Here is a 21771-nt window from a genome sequence, read left to right as displayed (position 1 = left end):
GTGGTGGGGGAAGAACTCTGTGGCTGGGACTGTCAGGACTGTCAAAAAGGGAAATGGATGAGTTTCTTTATGCCCCAGTGAAACCAAAAGTCCTGTTCAGGGCTGCTGTTACAAATATGCATCACCAGTGTTCTAGTGTGGCCACATAAGCGGAGATAATGTTTATACTAGCCACTGTTGTTATCATTTTCATATCCATGTCTGCCTTTATGTATATGGTCTGTTCTTTATCTGTAATTCAATTCTCTAGAATCTATTTACTAGAAATAGAGCCGGCATTCTGGAAGAGGCAGCAGCAGCAATGTTTCTCTTGCTTGCTTTTAGTAATCTAAAGCATATGCTTTGTGCCGGCTGTTTTGGATAATTATTCCAGATCGTCTCATTGTGGAGTATATTGGACATTGTGGATTCCTTCTGTCTCATTCAAAATAAACAAGACTAAAACACTGAAACATTTTGTGCAAACTGATTGTGTTTTCATTAATTATGGGCAATGCATATCTCAGGAATAATGAATGCTGGGATGGCTCCCCTGTCCAGTGGGAATCCTCTGTATGGAGATCGGACTCTCCATCCCAGGAGGTGAGCCAATTGTGGGAGCGATTCGGTTGAGCTGTTGTAGATTTCTTCAGCATAAGTTTTCTGCAGAAACTTATGGGGATTGTCACTAATTCTATTGGCCAAGACCCACTCGTACAAAGGTTTATGAGAGGTGCGCTGCATATGAACTGGGTTTCAAAGCCACTGATTTGTGATTTCACAGTGAGATTTGTCTGTGGGCCTGAACACGTTGTCTCAGCCTCCTTTTGAGCCTATAGACAGTATTGATTTAAAGCTCCTTTTGCTAAAGCTTATTGGAGCTTGGATTCATAACACCTGAGGAGGTTCCCATAGTGAGATACCTCATTCATTTTATCAAAGAACCTAGTTTATGTAAGAAACCTAAAGTTTGTGTTCAGGAGGCAGATAAGAGGACAAATCCTGCATAAGACAAACAGCAGTTTCATTCCTCCTACTGTTGATGTTCATGTCAGTAAACAACAATTTAATAATATAGCCATAAAGTCTGAATTTGTTCACCATTTTAACTATTTAAGTAAGTAAATGTAAGTAAAGATCCCTAGTCCTTTTTTTTCTTCTTCATTTCTGTTCCATGACCACTGTCTTTTGATAACAGATCATTTTCTTTTTCAGTGAAATATGAATCTCTGTATTCTGATGTCTGTTTTGATACCTGCTGTTCATTGACTATATCTGTGTAAATTATTCAGGTTTAGTCTGATGATAAAGGGATGATATACGTTGCCATAAGGGGAGCAAAAGCTGAAGGCCATCGAGATCTTTTCTCATCCACCCAGATAAATATCAAAGAGCACAGTATTCAATTAACCATCACAACAATTTAACAAAATAATCCTTACATTTTCCAGTAATTCCCAGCATTTTTTTTTCCAGATACTTAATTGCATGCTACTACAGTATCATTTTTGATAATTTATTAAAATATAAATGGGTTCAAAAAATATAAAAATATAAAAGCTCAAACTTTCAAAATAAAAATATATATAAGCTATCCATTGCTAAGTAACCACAGCACTAGTTCATCCCATACTGAGAATATGAGATGCATACTTTTGACACAAAAATAATGTTGGAAATGTCTTCATCACACAGTCATAATTTAACATAACAGAACTATAACAAGAACCAACAACCCCTTTAACCAATAATGCTGTGCAGTAACTTTTCGTTCGTGCAGTAAGTCGTGAATTGATGACCACTGATTGAGAAAGTGTGGTCAAATTAAGGAAGTGTTGAGCATAACAGATTTCTCAACAGTAAAAAAAAAAAAAGAGGACCTGCAACAAGAAATAATATTGCATATACTAGTCATTTACAAAATGTTCAGTACATATGAATTTAACAGTAGTTATTTGAAACTCTTTTTAAGAAAAAAAAATGGTGTCATTTGGGAACTTTGACTTAAAACATACTGTTATTTAATATATTTTTTACAAGCTATGAGAGTTTGCAGGTTGCTATATGTAAATGTACAAAGTGGAATAATGAGAAGTATGTAGTTGTATGCAGAAGTATGCATGTGGTAAAATGAGAACATTTACCGCAAACTTCACTTGAATTGCTCTGATGGTAGGAAAAGCCTTTTTCACAGAAAGTATGTACAGCTTGATTACATTAGATGCATAAACAATATATTTTTTATATAATTGCATTAAAATAACAACTCTAATACTGCCACGGGACCAATCTTCAAATCAGTCACTTCAGCCAGTTTGATCCTGTTTTCTTTTGCATGTGGTGCAACTGCATTATATTGATACATTACGCATTGATACATTAGCCTGTTAACCTGCCATTTCTACATTCACATGCTGTAGAAATGAAGAAATATAGACTAGATTACATTTTTAAACATTTTATTTATAAACATACAGTATATTGTAAAGCCGTTGCATTTGAACATCAAATTAATCTATTTTTGGATAGTATAGATTTGGGATTTGAATAACACAATAAATATACCTTAGATGTAATATATATTTTCCAAGGTAACTATTTCCCTCCTAAACAACATATAACTTGCCTGGCAAACGCCTCGGCCCTGTGTCAATCTAAAGTTATGATGAAATAAACATAAAATACATGACCAGACCCGAAGCACAGAAACGCGGGCTAAATAAATCATGACAGAAGATTAAACAGCCAACGTGGTCAAACTGTTTTCCACAATCATAAAAGCCTTCCTTTCACCCTTCTGTTCGGGTACACATTATGAATAAAACTACGGAGACACTAAAGGGACATGTATATTTAAATGCTTCTGCGTTCTTTCGCAAATGTTTGCGTTCCCCAAAACTCAAAAGTTTCTAGGGGCGACCAAACATTTGTAAGAGAAAGAAAAAGCATTAACATTAAGTTTCCTCCCATCTCATATTTTTTCATCCCTGTGTCCCTTTAGAGGCTCCGGAGCAATAAAACACAAGTTACATTAGCCAGTGAGTGTGTTATGATAAACTAAAATAAGATAGTTATTTTATATACATATTTATGTGAGTTTTTCCAAAACCAGGCTTAGGTCTCTTTATAGCCAAAACACATTTTGGATTTAAGAGGGGAAAAAAATTCAGAAAAGTATTGTAGTTTTGGCAAGACATTTAAATGTTGCATAATACTATTGCTAGGAAAAAAGATGTACAATGTGCTGTGAAAAGGGCAAAACTGAGATATTTAGGCAAACACTCATTATTTCACACATTATTTCAAAGAGCAAGGTGCAACTTGATCCATAAGATCATAAATGAGCAAAAATATATTCCATTTTTCATATGAGCGTAGAAACAGTCTTTGCATCAAACACTTTCTCGTAGACGTCGCATCTCTCCTAAGGCACAACTTCCCAAACATCAATGTATGAATATGTCTGTTGTCTTAACCAGCAGTCAGTTCACATGCATTTGCATTTTTATCAGCTCAAATTTACTTTTTATGTATAAAAATACATAATTTCCTCCATATAGTTCATAGAATGATTACAGTGACTGTGTTCCCATGATTACAGGCTTTCTTTTATCACGAGGCACTATGAATGCTAACATGTTATGTTTTGAAAATGAAGACAATATAACTTGCAGACAGGAATTCTTGTGATAGTTTGGACAGATTTTGGTGTTTTAATCCACACAGAAAAATAACTATTAAAAAGCCATCACTCTGAATGTTCAGCTGTAGTTGAAGAGCAAATCAAGCCAGATTTAATAGAATACTCTGATGTAAGAAACATTTTAAAACTAGATGCGTTTACAGCATGAGGATGAATGGATTCAGACAAATTTAAAGCGAAGTGGAGTCATAGCAGGAATTCCTCATTAGTGTTAATGATCTATAGGCAGAGGTGGGAGTAAGTCACACATGTGCAAGTCTCAAGCAAGTCCAAGTCAATTTTGTGAAAAGCAAGTCAAGTCAAGTCAAGTCACTGCTTTATGTCAAGCAAGTCAAGTCAAGTCAAGTCACTGCTTTATGTCAAGCAAGTCAAGTCAAGTCGTAGCTTGGGTCACAAGTCACTGGCAAGTCATACAAACGTTTGATGATTTCACATAATTTATATATTAAGATAAGTTAAAACTATAGTTGTGGACTATGGTTTTATTTGCAACATTTTTTTAAATATGCATTTCCACATACAGCTGAGTGGTTAAAAATCTAAAAAAGAAATAAAATTTCAAACTACATAGCCTAAAATGTAAATGTAACTGAAATTAGGCCAACATTAAAGCATGAAAAATAAATATGCCTCAAACATTGCAGTAGACCATTAAAAGATATTAAACAATTCACAATTCAAGTATAATGGTTCCTATGCCACCAAATGGCATTCTTCAAACTGGCATCGCCTTTATGGAACATGAACACATCCTTAACAACAAGTTAGATCTTTCCTTTTTAACAAAAGAATAACAAGAAAAAAACAGTAATAATTGAATTGACACAAAACTTACACCTGTCAATCAGGTGGATTGACTATTGTACATTATTAATCTGTGTGAGTGAGTGATTTATTAATATTTGTGAATGATGTGTGTGCATGTGTATGTGTATGAGTGAAAGGTGTATTGTTTGCATGTCCATGGTTGTGTTTGACTTTCTCTCTCTGTGTGTGTGTGTGTGTGTGTGTGTGTGTGTGTGTGTGTGTGAGAGAGAGAGAGGTGATTTGATTGAGTGTGATTGATTCATTAATATTTGTGAGTGAATGTGTGTGCGTGTGTATGAGTGAAGAGTGTATTGTTTGTTTGCATGTGTGCATGGTTGTGCTTGCAAGTTTGAATTTTTGTTTTGTTTATTTGTGTATGCATGGTTCGGTTCGAAAGTCTGTATGCTTTTTTTCTTTGTGTGTAGGTGTCTTTTTACAATCTTTTATGTGCATCCCCAAAAACTATCCAATTATTAGACACTGTACACATGCTATTATGCTATTAAAGGACAACTCCGGCGCAAAATGAACCTGGGGTGTAATAACACATGGGAACCGAGTCGACCGTTCTCTGGGATTTGTTTTCATGATAATCGAATGTAAAGAGTTTTATCTCTAAAAACTGATTAGCTTATAACACTAGTATATAGGGCATAGAGTAAGTAAAAAGAAATCGCTAGTTAATACCACTAACAAGGCTCAAAATAGCCCCACACTAACACGGTAATGAGGGTGCTTGTTAGTGGTATTAGCGATTTCTTTTTACTTACTCTATGCCCTATATACTAGTGTTATAAGCTAATCAGTTTTTAGAGATAAAACTCTTTACATTTGATTATCATGAAAACAGATCCCAGAGAACGGTAGACTCTGTACCAATGTGTTATTAATTATTATTAAATTACAGTTAACCCGATTTTAATTTTCAAGATTTTTTTGTTTTTCGCTGTGCTTTTGTATGTAAGGGATTATTCAGATCATAAAAAAAAACATTAATCCAAGGCACTCGAATATTATTAAAAATATATAGAAAGCCTTTATTTCATCATGGCTTTAATATTTTAAAATCAGGTGACAAGTAGGCTAGCTAGGCTACTTGCACACCTATGCGTTGCGGCTAATGAGCCTTCGTCAGGGTGTGTGACCAAAGCCCCTTTCACACAGAGATTCCGGAAAATACACGGATAAAGTGACCCGGGATTTGACTCGGGTTAGTTTGATTTAGGTTCATTCACACTGCCAGTGATTTTCCGGAATAAGAGAGTGCGTTCACACACAACCCGTAAAAATCCCGTAAAGACACATGACATCGATGTGACTTTAATGTCTCAGCAGCGTCTTAAGTTTGCTTATGACCATGCTTGTGCATTTTTTTTCTCTCTGATTCGATCATAAACTTGCGCATTGCATACCGTTTCACAGCTGGCGAACGATCCCGCGCTTCAGCGTCATCACTACGACACGGCATTATAATAGGCTTGTTCGACTTCATGCAGCTCTGCGCAGACCGATCGGCGGCTGACTTGAAGCAGTGCATGCCGGTTAGAAATTTTGTCCGACTTGATACAGCGCCGACGCCACGTGACTGTGACGTATGCCATCAAAGTACCGCGCGAGCAATTCGAGAGTAGCCGGAGAACTCAGCCAGCGCAGCTTCTCAAGAGCGGCTGCAATGGGCTGCACGTGGGCTGATGACGACACAGCTGTTCCACGATTGGCCGGATTCACCGCATGACAACGATCACGTGTGTTTCGTGTTTATTTCGAACACATTTAGTTCCTCTAAAGCTCTCAAATCAGTTTTTTTTATAACAGTAAACACTCTTTTCATGTCGTTGTCATGTTATATTGTGTCATGTTTATCAAATTAAAACTGCTTAAAAAACGTAGACTCCACTTCATTGATAGTACCTTATGTTGAACTTTATTCTTGTTCAAACAGACGCTGTATAAAGCTGTGCATAAAGTATTGAATGAAAATGTCTCTGAAACATCTGTGTATTATTTGGCAAATATTGCATTTATTTCACTGCAGCTGTGGTAAAGTATGCAAACACCACGTGAGCGGTCACTGCGGGAACCAGAAAGTGTCCGACTTCACGTCTCCTGTAACGATCACCAGCTGGAGTTGCCATTGAGAGCCATCAGAGGGCACTCCACATAAGACTATTATCACTCTCAAACTACATTTCCCAGAACTCACTGCCTGGACTCATTCACTGATCACATTCACCTGTACCTCATTCACTGATTGCATTCACCTTTGTCTTATCATCCTGTTAGTCTCAGTCTATATATACCTTGTTCATTCATTCACTCACCGCGAAGTCTTGTTAAGTGTTTCACTGCATTTCTGAGCGTTTCCCTGGTTTTCTTGTTTATTGGTTTTTTGATATCTTGCCCTGTTCCCTGGATTACTCTCTTGCCTCTGGTCCCTGGATTACTCTCTTGCCTCTGGTCCCTGCCTGTTAGTTTGTTTTGTTTGTTTCTTTGTTTTGACTGCCTGCCTGTGTATGACCCTAGCCTGTACTTTGCATTACGCCTCTGGATTGCCCTCAAATAAAGCTGCGTCTGGATCCCAACCTTCAAGTCTCAGAGCAGTTCATAACAGAAGACTTCGCCGCCATGGATCCAGCAGCTGTCAGTAATGGAGCTCTAATAAGATGGCTATCTTCCATGTATCAGGATGGTCAACCTATCGAGAGGTATGTGAGGGATTTTCTGGCTTGCTGTCATTTAGCGTCATTAGATGATACTCAGCTCATGGACCTGTTTTGGAGTGGACTGGATGAGGCGATCGCTCAGATGATGCCGGATGACAATACCGGCTGGACCCTAGAAGGGTATATCAACCTGGCCCTTTCCTTGAGCAATTTGGCACCCCCCGAGCCTGATTCAGTTCACGTCCCGTCCGTCCGGCCTGAGAAGTTTCTCATCATGCCAACCATCAAGCTGGTCACCGGATCGGTCTATTACCGTCCAGGGCTGGTATCCAGCATGGCCGATTCCCCGCTGAGGTCAGTACGTGTTGCCATAGGGGCCAACATGCATGAGTCTCGTCCCGCTGAGACTATCCTGCCTAAATCTTGTTTCGCCGAGGCCGTCCTGCCTGAGTATCTTCCTGCCGAGCCAGAGCTTCACGCCAGTCCAGCCGAGCCTGCACTTCACGCCAGTCCAGCCGAGCCCGCACTTCACGCCAGATCTGCCGAAGCCAAGGCAGTATGCGTCATGCCCGCCACCCCTGAGACTGAGAGCGTCATGCCCGCCGCGCCTGAGACAGCAAGCGACATGCCCGCCAAGACAGAGCCTTCACCGCTGGTCCCGTCCAGCACAGAGCCTTCACCGCTGGTCCTGTCCAGCACAGAGCCTTCTTCATTGCCGCTGGTCCTGTCCAGCTCAAAGCCCTCTCCGCCGCTGGTCCCGTCAAGCCCAGAGCGTCACGTCAGTCCTGCCGAGCCAGAGCCAGAGCTTCACGTCAGTCCTGCCGAGCCAGAGCCAGAGCTTCACGTCAGTCCTGCCGAGCCAGAGCCAGAGCTTCACGTCAGTCCTGCCGAGCCAGAGCCAGAGCTTCACGTCAGTCCTGCCGAGCCAGAGCCAGAGCTTCACGTCAGTCCTGCCGAGCCAGAGCCAGAGCTTCACGTCAGTCCTGCCGAGCCAGAGCCAGAGCTTCACGTCAGTCCTGCCGAGCCAGAGCCAGAGCTTCACGTCACGTCTGCCCGTCCAGAGTCTCGTCCCGCCGAGACTGAAATTGTTCCTGAGCCTGAATCTGATCCTGATACTGATCCTGAATCTGTTCCTCTTCCTGCGCCTGTGTCCTCGGACAAGATGGCCGACTCCACGCTTGTGTCCTCGGACAAGATGGCCGACTCCACGCCTGTGTCCTCGGACAAGATGGCCGACTCCACGCCTGTGTCCTCGGACAAGATGGCCGACTCCACGCCTGTGTCCTCGGACAAGATGGCCGACTCCACGCCTGTGTCCTCGGACAAGATGGCCGACTCCACGCCTGTGTCTTTGGACAAGATGGCCGACTTCACGCCTGTGTCTTCGGACAAGATGGCCACCACATCCCCTGAGCCCGTTCATGTTCCTGAAGGGTCGTCTCCGCCCCGGCCGCCTGAAGGGTCGTCTCCGCCCCGGCCGCCTGAAGGGTCGTCTCCGCCCCGGCCGCCTGAAGGGTCGCCTGCACAGCCTGCTCCGCCCCGGCCGCCTGAAGGGTCGCCTGCACAGCCTGCTCCGCCCTGGCCGCCTGCACAGCCTGCTCCGCCCTGGCCGCCTGCACAGCCTGCTCCGCCCTGGCCGCCTGCACAGCCTGCTCCGCCCTGGCCGCCTGCACAGCCTGCTCCGCCCTGGTCGCCTGCACAGTCTGCCCCTGCCTGGTCGCCTGCACAGCCTGCTCCGCCCTGGCCTTCTGCCCTGCCGGAGTCTTCAGGTCCCCTTCCGCTGCACGGGCCTGGCCCTCCATCCCGCCCCCGGATCCGCCTCCGCTCCACCTCCCTCCTGGACAGTTTTAGGAGCGTCTGGAATCCGCTCCTTAAAGGGGGGGCTATGTAACGATCACCAGCTGGAGTTGCCATTGAGAGCCATCAGAGGGCACTCCACATAAGACTATTATCACTCTCAAACTACATTTCCCAGAACTCACTGCCTGGACTCATTCACTGATCACATTCACCTGTACCTCATTCACTGATTGCATTCACCTTTGTCTTATCATCCTGTTAGTCTCAGTCTATATATACCTTGTTCATTCATTCACTCACCGCGAAGTCTTGTTAAGTGTTTCACTGCATTTCTGAGCGTTTCCCTGGTTTTCTTGTTTATTGGTTTTTTGATATCTTGCCCTGTTCCCTGGATTACTCTCTTGCCTCTGGTCCCTGGATTACTCTCTTGCCTCTGGTCCCTGCCTGTTAGTTTGTTTTGTTTGTTTCTTTGTTTTGACTGCCTGCCTGTGTATGACCCTAGCCTGTACTTTGCATTACGCCTCTGGATTGCCCTCAAATAAAGCTGCGTCTGGATCCCAACCTTCAAGTCTCAGAGCAGTTCATAACATCTCCGTTTGCAGCTCCTCCCCGCCTGCACGCGGCTACTCTCGCCGATCGGTTGCATCCAGCCGCAGCCGATGTCGAACACACCTTACGCCGGTTTCACACTGCACGCATTAGCAGAGCGTAAGCAGCGCAGGAGCAGTGCATATGGTGAGCAGGAGCAGGACACGAGCGTTTTGCTTTCACACTGGCAGCGTTTGTTTGGCTGAACCGCGGCGTGTGTATAGACAGAGTAGGCTACTCTATAATCAGGGTAAGTTGGCATTGCTTTATTTCGTTTTCAAATACATTTAAGAGAAAAGACTTGTCAAGAAGCTTATTTTATTAATCATTTCATTTATATAACTTTTGGTTCGTCTTTGTTTTTATTGTTCGGGCAACAAGTTTGTTTTTGGACATTTGTTTTCTTTTTAAATTGATGTTGGTCATTTGATTGACTGTTTAAAACACAATATATCATCAATGCGCTTTTTTGGTAAAACTGCGGTGTATTTTGGCCATGATCAATGTATTGTCACTTTTAGCTTTTGTCTTTCTCACCCTATGAAGACAAAAAGATAATGAGACATTAACAATGACCTGAACTCTGAATTCAATACATCATACATTTATCATGTATTTGAGGATATGTCATGACTTTTCCTCATCTGCTACCCTGAAGGAATGTCAGAATGGATAGAGAGAAAGAGTGAAGCGAGCGTGTGTAACTCACAGCGGGAGCGGATATAGCACTGATGGCAGTTGAGCAGACCGTTCCTGATCCGCACATCTGTTCCTGTGCTGGTGTCGCCCAGCTGGCCCTTACAGATCCCACACTGACAGAGAGAGAAAAACACTTCAGAGGATGAAAACACACACAAACACTGTAAAGAAAATGTTCTCATTGCTTCAACCTGCTCCATCCAGCAATCTGTTATTTTCAACCTTCAAATGTCATCACTTCCTTCATAAAGGAATACATTGAGAATGATTTCTGAAGGATCATGTGACACTGAAGACTGGAGTAAGGATGCTGAAAATTCAGCTTTGATCACAGGAATAAATTACACTTTACTATATATTCACAAAGAAAACGTCTCGGTTACGTATGGTAACCCTCGTTCCCTGAAGGAGGGAACGGAGACGTACGTTGGAGGAGACCGACAGAAATGGGATCTTCACAGAGAGACCAATCTACTTTGAATGTAACTAAACGAGCCAATGCACATCGGCATACGATAATTGCGCCAGCTGCTTCTATCACGCAGTGTGGGTATATAATGAGCAGCAGGTGCAACGTATCTTTGGTTTTCGCTGAGGATCCGAGACAGAGACCCGGCCGCCAAGCGGTGGTACAGCAACATGGGGCGTACGTCTCAGTTCCCTCCTTCAGGGAACAAGGGTTACCATACGTAACAGAGACGTTCCCTTTCAGTCGGTCTCTCCTACGTACGCCGGAGGAGACCGACAGAAATGGGATCCCTACTCAAAATGCCATGCTGTTGGCCCTTCCAGTGCCCTGCATAAGCCTCACTCCTCTCCCTCTGTTGGGGGCAGAAGCTTATGCGGGGAGTATCAACCACTGATGTTCCGCATGACCCACTCAGTGAGAACATTGGATAACACTGGGAAAGTGTGCCATTCCCAGGGGAAGGGGAACACTGCGGACACCACATCCTGCTTGGAGGGAGGTAACATGTGGAGAATACACAAATGGATTAGCCAAGCAGGGTAGTACAACATATGGAAGTCTCTGGGGTGGTTCCAGCCTAAGTCTAGGGGGGAAGCGGACCGACAGAGAAGGTAGCCGTACCGTGTAAGAAAACACATATGGGGTCACCGCAGGGACCGCTACATATGGGACCCAGCCTAACAAAGGTTCCTCAATGCATGTGAGTGTTAGGCCTGGCGTCAGACGCTCCACAACGTCTGACTGCCGCAGGGGTGACGAAGGAACTCAACAGGGTTAGCCGTTTCCGGGTAACTTGCTGGAGCAATAAACGCATGTATCTGGCCCACCAGGCGAGAATGGCATAATAAGCTGACATTTGAGGGGGTTCCCCGCGTTACTGGCCACTTAGGGTGAGTATACGGGAGGACACCGGCTCTACACAAAGGCTATAGAATCTAGCGAACGTGTTGGGTGTCGCCCAGCCCACAGCTCTACAAATGTCTGTCAGCGAGGCACCTTGAGCCAGCGCCCAGGAGGAAATATAACTTCTAGTTGAGTGTGCTCGCAACCTGAACAGGCAAGGCACGTCTTGGGATTGGTACGCCAAGTCAATAGCATCCACTATCCAGTGGGCCAACCTCTGCTTGGAGACAGCCTTTCCCTTCTACTGGTCTGAGTAACAGATGAAGAGCTGGTCTGAGGTCCTAAAGCTTTGCGTTCTGTCCACGTAGAAGAGCAAGAAGTGCAAAGGACAGAGAAAAACCAGGGCTGGGTCTGCCTCCTCTAAAGGCAGCGTTTGCAGGTTCACTACCTGGTTCCTGAAAGGCGTGGTAGGATCCTTGGGCACATATCCGGGCCGGGGTCGCAGGATCGAAGGGAGGTCTCTGCAGTGCGCTGAGCACCAGAAACAAGTTACAAGAGGGTATAGAGGGAGGACGAGGCGGATTCAGTCTCCTCGCTTCCCTTAGCAACCTGACGATCAGGTCATGCTTTCTTAACGACTTACCTTCAACTGCATAATGATGCGCAGCAATAGCAGCGACATTCACTTTGAGGGTGGAGGGAGACAGCCTTCGCTCCAACCCATCTTGCAGGAAGGAAAGCACAACACTGATCGGGCATCTTCGGGGGTCTTCCCGGTGGGAAGAGCACCACTCAATTACTGTGGCTGCAGATGCATATGCCCCAGGAGCCTGCTATTCTGCGTTTGAACGAGTTTAAATAGTTCAACACCGACTGGACAGGCCGATCGCTGCAAACCAATCTCGGGGAAGGATGCATTCAAAAATGTGTTTCTGCGTTTGCATCTTGAACGGGAGCTTGTGAAGGGCCTGCGGTTTTCGGTGCGAGTGTTGGGCCCGAGGAGGTGGTCTCGGCGGGGAAGCCAACACTGTAACCCTCAGATCACCAATGCTATTAGCTGAAGTAGGGGAATAGTCAAAGGGACTCTACCTCATTTGAGGTATTCGAGTCTCGATCGCAGCACCGTGATGGTCATGTTCCTGCAGTGAGAACATGATCATCCACGAAAGCTGCCTCAGTGTGCTGAATGCCCAAACACGAGACCGTCCAATGCCCAAAACGATCGTCAACCGGAGCCAAATAGCCATCGCATCCAGAAACACACGGGTGTTAGCTCTTTTAGGAAAAAACTGCTCTTTGTAGTGCTGAAGCGCAAAGGGGGATGTCCGCGGCCAACAGCGGGAAAATAGTGCGGGCTGCAGGCACTCAAACCGAAACCAATGCTCAGAGCTGTGAAAACAGCTGTTTTTGCTCTGACGCAATCTCTGCTGCAGCGCGCCGTGACACCAAAATGTTGAGAGGTCTTCTTCCCAGAAAGAACACTCGAAAAAGAGCAGAACATCAGCAAGCTCGGCTCCGAAGCGAAATGCAAAGATGCATTGCACCTGCTGCTCATTATATGGCGCAATTATCGCATGCCAATGTACATTGGCTCGTTTAGTTACACTTGAAGTAGATTGGTCTCTCTGCGAAGATCCCATTTCTGTCAGTCTCCTCCGATAAACGTAGGAGTGACCGACTGAAAGGGAACTGCTGTTTTACATTGGAATAATATGTCACTGTTTTTCTACTGTATTTTTGATTAAATTAATGAAAACTTTCAAAAACCTCAAGAAATCTTTCTGACCCAAAACGTTTAAGCTGAAGTGTAAGTTCTATTGATACTAAATAAAGCAGAGAAAGAACAACAATGTTTTACACAACCTTGATTCCTCTTTCTATTTTAATAGTGTTATTGCAGCCACCGCTGGCCGACAGTATCATTCATAACCTCATACAGCTGATCATAACTTAAATGGGTTTATCAATGCTGATATTTGCAGAGCAGAATGAGCCTTTCTATATTGTTGATATGATCATATTATACAGTTAATGATTTCACTTACAGTCACATCTGATCTGGGCTGGGGAGAAACAAGTGATCATTTGACTCGTGTGTGTTTTGCTCAGGTCAGAGAAACTGTGCTGTACCTGTTTGGTGATGGAGGTGTTTGTGTGTCTGTGAATGAAGGTGAGGATGATGGATTTGGCCGAATGTTCTCTATAGAGTCAAACCTGAGGATGAAGAGTCACATGCAGTGTTCAGCCCTCATCTCACACACACACACACACACACACACACACACACACACACACACGCTCGGAATCACTACGCTTCAGCCATGAGGATGAATTCAACAAAACCACAAACATAAAATCATTTAAACTTTAAATCACACATTGCAGCTTGTGTATGAATACATAAATCAATGAAAGAACACATAATGGAGACACAAACACACACATACATTCAGACACACACACACACACCTCTTGCGTCCACCAGGTTTTGGTTGTGATGTATTCTTGTTCCAGGTGTCATTCTGCCCTCTATTGCCCAGTGCTGTATCTGTAAAATATCAAACAAACCATAGACAAGTAAAGAAACAAACCGTGTTCATAACACACTGCAGCCTCAACTGGGTTAGGATCATTGTGACTCTCGGTGGTGTTGCGCTTATTGTCTTCGGCCTTTTTTGACAGCAGAATATTTTTTTCTTAAATTAAATTAATGTTAAATATTTAATATTTTATGGTAGTAGACAATGTTCACCTCTAAATTAAGCAGAATTTAGGTCTATAAAAAATTTGAATAAAAAACATTTCATATTATTTTCAAATAATACTTTTCCCCCCAAAATAATTTCAATTAGGTTAAAAACAGAGCAAAAGTATTTAAAATCCACTGCATGGAAGGCTGATTGAAGACATTTGATGGGAGAAATCAAGGAAATCTCATGTAATATCATGATGTCGCCACTAGATGCCTGTATAGCCCTATATTAATATACATACAGGGCTGTGTATTGCATTTGGAGATGTACTGTATGTTTACATATTATTAATGACTCCTGTAGCCCAATTGTAGATTGTACTCCCCAACATTGCTCTGTATTTTCAATGGCAGACTATTGTTTAAACCATTTAGCTGTTTTGAATCATGTTCATGACTTATTTATTTTTTTGTTCATATAGAAAGTGCCACAAAACGTTTCAGACAATTCAGATAAAGTAGTACATTTTCAAAATGTCAAAACATAAAATGACCAAAGACCACCAGAGGGTTCAGAGGAATTGATCATTTATTTGAAAGATTAACACATATTCAGTTACTGTTCTTTTAGAAAACCTAGTTAGTCGTCTATCTAGATGGCATCTGAAGTAATCACAGGCTCACTCTCGACACAAAGCCTTTTCCAGCCAGTTAAGATCTTATTCTGGCTCAATTCCTTAACTGAGAAAGTAATCCCATAATGCACTGGGACTGTCATGATTCCTGTCTTGTGTTCCCCTTGTCTTGAATGAACTTTTATGTTATTTCCTGTTCTGTGCCATGTTTTGTAGTCCTTTGTAGTTTTTCTTGTTGATTAGTTCATGATTGTTCCCAGATGTGTCTTGTTCGCCAATCTCCCCTTGAGTGTATCTGTACCCAAGTGTTTCTCATGTTCTTTGTCTGGTGTTGTCCTTCTATGGATGTTATGTATGTGCTTGCCGTCAGTTTTGTTTGCCTTCCTTGCCAGTGTCTGCATTTATCAGTTTTGCCTGGATTTACTTTTATGTTTGTTTGAATAAATGTTTGCTGCATCTGGATCCCACTCTCATTCCTCTGAAACAGCCATTACAGGGACAAACTCAGTGTGAACTAAATAATCCAAGATGGAAATAGTTCTATTTCATTCACATTTATTAATGTACCCATAAAAAATGCATATCTGATTAAAATAAATGGATGGAACAAGTACTGATATTTTGTATATTAGCTGTGCTAGTTTAGCAACACGTAAATGTCAAACTGTGTACTTCAACCAGAATAGACAGAAACTTGGACTACAAATCTACAGACTCAAAATGTTGATATTAAATGCACTGTAGTAAGATATTTTAAATAACTAATTTAATAACAAAAAATATAATGTTATCCACATTTTACTATGCAATTGTGTCACCCTCAGAGTGTCATCATTCAGCCTTTCTAAACGAGTCCTCAGCGAGACGAGACTCACCCTGAAGAGACTGCAGTGGCTCCCCTCGTCCTCGTCCTCTCGGACCCACCGACACACAGCCTGGCTGAGGAGAACTGCTGTGGAAACATACAGAAAACAAGATCTTTAGTTATAATGATGAGTTTGAAAAAGTTTTAAAATGTTTAAGTTCACTCAAAAATTCTTCATGTTGTTCCAAACCCATATACTGTTATTTTCCATGCAACACAAACTCTTCATGTGGCTCTTTTCCATTAAAGGTCACATGTTATGCCCCTTTTCACAAAACGTAATATAAATCTATGGTGTCCCCAGAATGTGTCTGTGAAATTTCAGCCCAAAATACCCCAGATCATTTATTATAGCTTGTCAAATTTGCCCCTTTTTTGGGTGTGAGCAATAAGGCTTAGATTTTGTGTGTGTCCCTTTAAATGCAAATGAGCTGCAGCTCCGCCTCCATTCAGAAGAGGGCGGAGTCTTTACACGAGCTTCAGAAACTCCGGCAATAACAAAACACACCATGTCACTCATCCAGAATCCCAGAAATAACCAGTAGCGAGTTCAGCCTTATGGAGAGACTCGGGAAGAGTTTCACTTTTAGGGGCCGTTCACATATCGCGTTTAAAAATGTGTGGAAGGTGCAGCTACACTTCTGTCTCCTTCTTTCCAAAGCGCTTGTGCTCCCGTGGCGTCTGCCATTGCTATGCAACCATGAACAGCGACGAGGAAGTTTCTGTATGGATTTCCACCACTGAAAAACTCTTGCTGTAGCTCTGCTACAAGATTTATTTACGGAGAAGAGAAAAAACCCTCTAATGTTTGGGTGCACCCCATCCTTCATGTTGACTGAGCTTTCAGTGTTGTTACTGAAAGGGTGAAGCTGATTGGTTGGTTCTTGTCACATGAAAAAATCTTTGATTTTTTTTTTTTTACTTTGTTTGAAAAGATTGACAAGACAGCAAAATTTTGACACCCAAAAAATATGTAAAAATTGAAAACTTGAAAAAATTATCTCCATTTAAAAAACCAACAGCAACATTCTAAGCAGTAATATATATCTGTGTGATTGTGCGTTCAAATATCTTGGCATCTGCGGTGAAAAGCTATTTTCTCAAACAGGCAATCATTCCCCCTGTACACACTCACGCACACACACACACACACACTCTCTCTCTCTCTCTCTCTCTCTCTCTCACACACACACGCAGGGGTGTCTTTATCTTAAGCAGCGACTCGTGTATCATGCTGGGTTTTAGTTATGCTTTGTGTTTTGCTGCTGTTGGAAACTTTCCCTTCGTCAGAGCGGAGACCAGGAGACGTTGGGATATCTTTCAACAGAAGTTACTCTTTATTGAGAACTCGCTGTGCGTTGCTGTAGTCATCAAGTCAAGTCTAACTCAAACAGTATACATTGTAGTTTATATACATTCCAAGGGGGAGGGATTTACATAAGGGGGCATGTAAATGAAGTATCCTACATGAGTCAGCTCGTTTACAGAGATTTCCTGATCTCATCAGCATAACAGTGTCATTCAAGTGATCCAATCAGCCTGACAGGATCACCCATACCTTCTTAACTTGGGACAATGACACTGTTCAGGAGGTGCATAAAGACAAAAGGTTAATGTCAGACACCTGGATTGCTTGACTTAATCTTCTTTGAATATCATCATCTATGACTCAAATGCTAAATTCAGTCTACTAAACTTTTACAGTGGGGCAAAAAAGTATTTAGTCAGCCACCAATTGTGCAAGTACTCCCACTTAAAAAGATGAGAGAGGCCTGTAATTTTCATCATAGGTACACTTCAACTGTGAGAGACAAAATGAGAAAAAAAAATCCAGAAAATCACATTGTAGGATTTTTAATGAATTAATTGGTAAATTCCTCGGTAAAATAAGCATTTGGTCACCTACAAACAAGCAAGATTTCTGGCTCTCACAGACCTGTAACTTCTTTTTTTTGGAGGCTCCTCTGTCCTCCACTCGTTACCTGTATTAATGGCACCTGTTTGAACTCGTTACCATTATAAAAGACACCTGTCCACAACCTCAAACAGTCACAATCCAAACTCCACTATGGCCAAGACCAAAGAGCTGTCAAAGGACTGTCTGAAGTTTGCTAGAGAGCATTTGGATGATCCAGAAGAGGATTGGGAGAATGTCATATGGTCAGATGAAACCAAAATAGAACTTTTTGTTAAAAACTCAACTCGTCATGTTTGGAGGAGAAAGAATGCTGAGTTGCATCCAAAGAACACCATACCTACTGTGAAGCATGGGGGTGGAAACATCATGCTTTGGGGCTGTTTTTCTGCAAATGGACCAGGACGACTGATCTGTGTAAAGGAAAGAATGAATGGGGCCATGTATCGTGAGATTTTGAGTGAAAACCTCCTTCCATCAGAAAGGGCATTGAAGATGAAATGTGGCTGGGTCTTTCAGCATGACAATGATCCCAAACACACCACCCGGGCAACGAAGGAGTGGCTTCGTAAGAAGCATTTCAAGGTCCTGGAGTGGCCTAGCCAGTCTCCAGATCTCAACCCCACAGAAAATCTTTGGAGGGAGTTGAAAGTCCGTGTTGCCCAGTGACAGCCCCAAAACATCACTGCTCTAGAGGAGATCTGCATGGAGGAATGGGCAAAAATACCAGCAACAGTGTGTGAGAACCTTACAGAAAACGTTTGACCTCTGTCATTGCCAACAAAGGGTATATAACAAAGTATTGAGATGAACTTTTGTTATTGACCAAATACTTACTTTCCACCATCCATCCATCCATCTTCTACCGCTTATCCGGGGCCGGGTCGCGGGGGCAGCAGTCTAAGCAGGGATGCCCAGACTTCCCTCTCCCTCGACACTTCCTCCAGCTCTTCCGGGGGGACACTGAGGCGTTCCCAGGCCAGCCGGGAGACATAGTCTCTCCAGCGTGTCCTAGGTCTTCCCCGGGGTCTCCTCCCGGTGGGACATGCCCGGAACACCTTCCCAGGAAGGCGTCCAGGAGGCATCCGAAAAAGATGCCCGAGCCACCTCAACTGACCCCTCTCAATGTGGAGGAGCAGCGGCTCTACTCTGAGCTCCTCCCGAGTGACCGAGCTTCTCACCCTATCTCTAAGGGAGCGCCCAGCCACCCTGCGGAGAAAGCTCATTTCGGCCGCTTGTATCCGGGATCTTGTCCTTTCGGTCATGACCCAAAGCTCATGACCATAGGTGAGAGTAGGAACGTAGATTGACCGGTAAATCGAGAGCTTCGCCTTGCGGCTCAGCTCCTTCTTCACCACGACAGACCGGTACAGCGACCGCATTACTGCAGAAGCTGCACCGATCCGTCTGTCAATCTCCCGTTCCATCCTTCCCTCACTCGTGAACAAGACCCCGAGATACTTGAACTCCTCCACTTGAGGCAGGAACTCTCCACCAACCTGAAGCGGGCAAGCCACCCTTTTCCGACTGAGGACCATGGCCTCGGATTTGGAGGTGCTGATTCTCATCCCAGCCGCTTCACACTCGGCTGCAAACCGTCCCAGTGCATGCTGGAGGTCCTGGTTTGATGAGGCCAACACGACCACATCATCCGCAAAGAGCAGAGATGAAATCGTGTGGTCCCCAAACCTGACCCCCTCCGGCCCCTGGCTGCGCCTAGAAATTCTGTCCATAAAAATTATGAACAGAACCGGCGACAAAGGGCAGCCCTGCCGGAGTCCAACACGCACCGGGAACAAGTCTGACTTACTGCTGGCAATACGAACCAAGCTCCTACTCCGGTCGTACAGGGACCGGATAGCCCTTAGCAAAGGGCCCCGGACCCCATACTCCCAGAGCACCCTCCACAAGATGCCACGAGGGACACAGTCGAATGCCTTCTCCAAATCCACAAAGCACATGTTGTTACTTTCCACCATAATTTGCAAATAAATTCTTTAAAAATCAGACAATGTGATTTTCTGGATTTTTTTTTTTTTTTTTTTTTTTTGAAAATTACAGGCCTCTCATCTTTTTAAGTGGGAGAACTTGCACAATTGGTGGCTGACTAAATACTTTTTTGCCCCACTGTATATTCAGTCTACTTACTAGTTTATATACTACTGTATTGGAACCTAAATTAAACATTTAAAGGGGGGGTGAAACACTCAGTTTCAGTCAATCTCATGTTAAACTTGAGTACCTATAGAGTAGTACTGCATCCTTCATATCTCCAAAAAGTCTTTAGTTTTATTATATTTATAAAAGAAAGATAGGCAGTACCGAGTCTTTCCGGAAAAAAACGAGCGGCTGGAGGCGTGCCGTGTGGGCGGAGCTAAAGAATCACGAGCGCTGTTATTCACTGTTTACGTGCTGTGCTTACGCGCCGATAGCTAACAACACACAGACATTTGAAGCAGTTTTACTCACGGTTCCAACGCGCGACCGTGAACCTTTATCGTTGAGACTGCTCCATTCTTAAGCATTAGACGATCTGCAAATCCGGCGTCGAACTGGGCCTTGTTTATAAAACAATCATCGTCGAAATGCAGGGAACAGGGAACTCCGTTGATGCTCTGGAAAAACAAACTCCATCCACTGGTCCCTTAACGCTGGGTTCTTGGGGAATCTGTGCAAGATTGTCTTGCCCTGGCAACCAAAAACACACTTCTTTCTTTGACATCGCGAGCACAGCGCTTTGATGGGCGTACTGCTACTGCTTTCGCTCTCTGCTCGTCGCTCTGGTCGACGGGTGCGCGCGCGCCCTCCCGAGAGAAGTGCCCTTAGGACCCGTATAAGGAAATTCCGCTCCAGCTGACGTCACACAGGCCCATACTCGAAAAAAACTTTCCGAAACTTGTGACAAACCGGAAGGAGTATTTTTCGCACAGAAATACTCCTTCAAACGTACAACTTAATTTTTGAAACTTTGTCCATGTTTAGCATGGGAATCCAACTCTTTAACAGTGTAAAAAACTCAGTATGCATGAAATAGCATTTCACCCCCCCTTTAATACATGTGTAATACAACAGTTCACCCTTTGAGAGTTCTAATAACTCTCACAAAATACAAATTTAGACACTTAAAAGTTCATTCTTTTAACTTGTGATCAGTACAGGCACATAACACATGTTCTGTGTTGCTTATATGTAATTGCATGCTGACACAGAAACAAACATGTAATTAGGGTCCGTGAAGTTCTTACGGGATATAGTCTTTTCTGGTTGGAACTGTCATTTTCTCGTGAGAGGCGTGAGTCATTTGTTGAATGAAACACTTGATACTGTGTACGCATAGATGGTACGCCAGTTGGAGAAACAACAGCAGAATTGCTATTTCCTTGATCCACAGCCAGGGTTTACCTAACAAGTTTCCGAACCATGAAGAATTATCTTCAGTCATCTGATGTAATTTTTCTGAAAGATCAAGAATGTCTTGTTGGATTTTGTTCAAGTTCTCTGTTGGATCCATTAACCCGGTGAAGCACTCAGGGACGATAATGGTGCAGGCACCATAAGACGGGATTAATGCTGCAAGAGTTCTTGACCACCATGTTTGTGCACAAGTGAGTCCTAGAATGCAACCATCTTCTTTGTTTGTGGTAGGAGCTGCATTTTGTAGATGTAGAGGGTTTTTTTGACATATTCATCAGCTCTAAGAATATGTTGTTTCTGGAGTCTACACTTTGTGCGATGTCCATGATGGTACAGCAATCTTGATCATGTTGAAGGATGACTGAAGTTCCCGTATGTGAGTCTCTGCGTTGTGTATATTTTTTTCTTTTTCTTTTGTGATAGTTGGCTCGGCAGTGTGTCTAGTTGTTTTCTTGAGGTTGTGGCTTCATAAGCAGGTGAGGAGGTTGGTGCATATGGGTCTCGGGACAGCCATCAAGTGGTATCTGCACAGAGTAAGAAAGAAAACAAAAGACAGATAGAGCTGTATTTGTTCAAACACTAGGGTTATATCCTCTTCTGAGTCTGTTATTGTTGTTCCTTCTTTCCCTATTTCTTAATTCCAGCGACACTTAAAGAACAGTGAGGTAAGGATGGACTAGTGGTTGGGAAGGCCTATGA

General features: G+C 43.4%; 1 protein-coding gene and 1 long non-coding RNA gene across 2 annotated transcripts in view; one reads left to right on the top strand and one right to left on the bottom strand.

Annotated features, from left to right (window-relative positions):
• The window catches only part of LOC311095065 (uncharacterized protein), a 50715-nt gene that overhangs the window by 20253 nt on the left and 8691 nt on the right, over positions 1-21771 (top strand). The gene's annotated exons all lie outside the window — the stretch shown is intronic.
• Positions 13680-15832, bottom strand: LOC311095596. Its single transcript, XR_014608871.1, has 3 exons — positions 15754-15832; positions 14021-14099; positions 13680-13765 (listed from the first exon to the last, which is right to left on the bottom strand). It is a non-coding gene; the product is annotated as an uncharacterized lncRNA (long non-coding RNA).

Source organism: Abramis brama (assembly GCF_963993115.1).
Source record: "Abramis brama genome assembly, chromosome: 13".
Lineage (NCBI taxonomy): Eukaryota > Metazoa > Chordata > Actinopteri > Cypriniformes > Leuciscidae > Abramis > Abramis brama.
The sequence above is the reverse complement of the archived record's forward strand: the minus strand, read 5'-3'. Positions and strand labels throughout refer to the sequence as shown.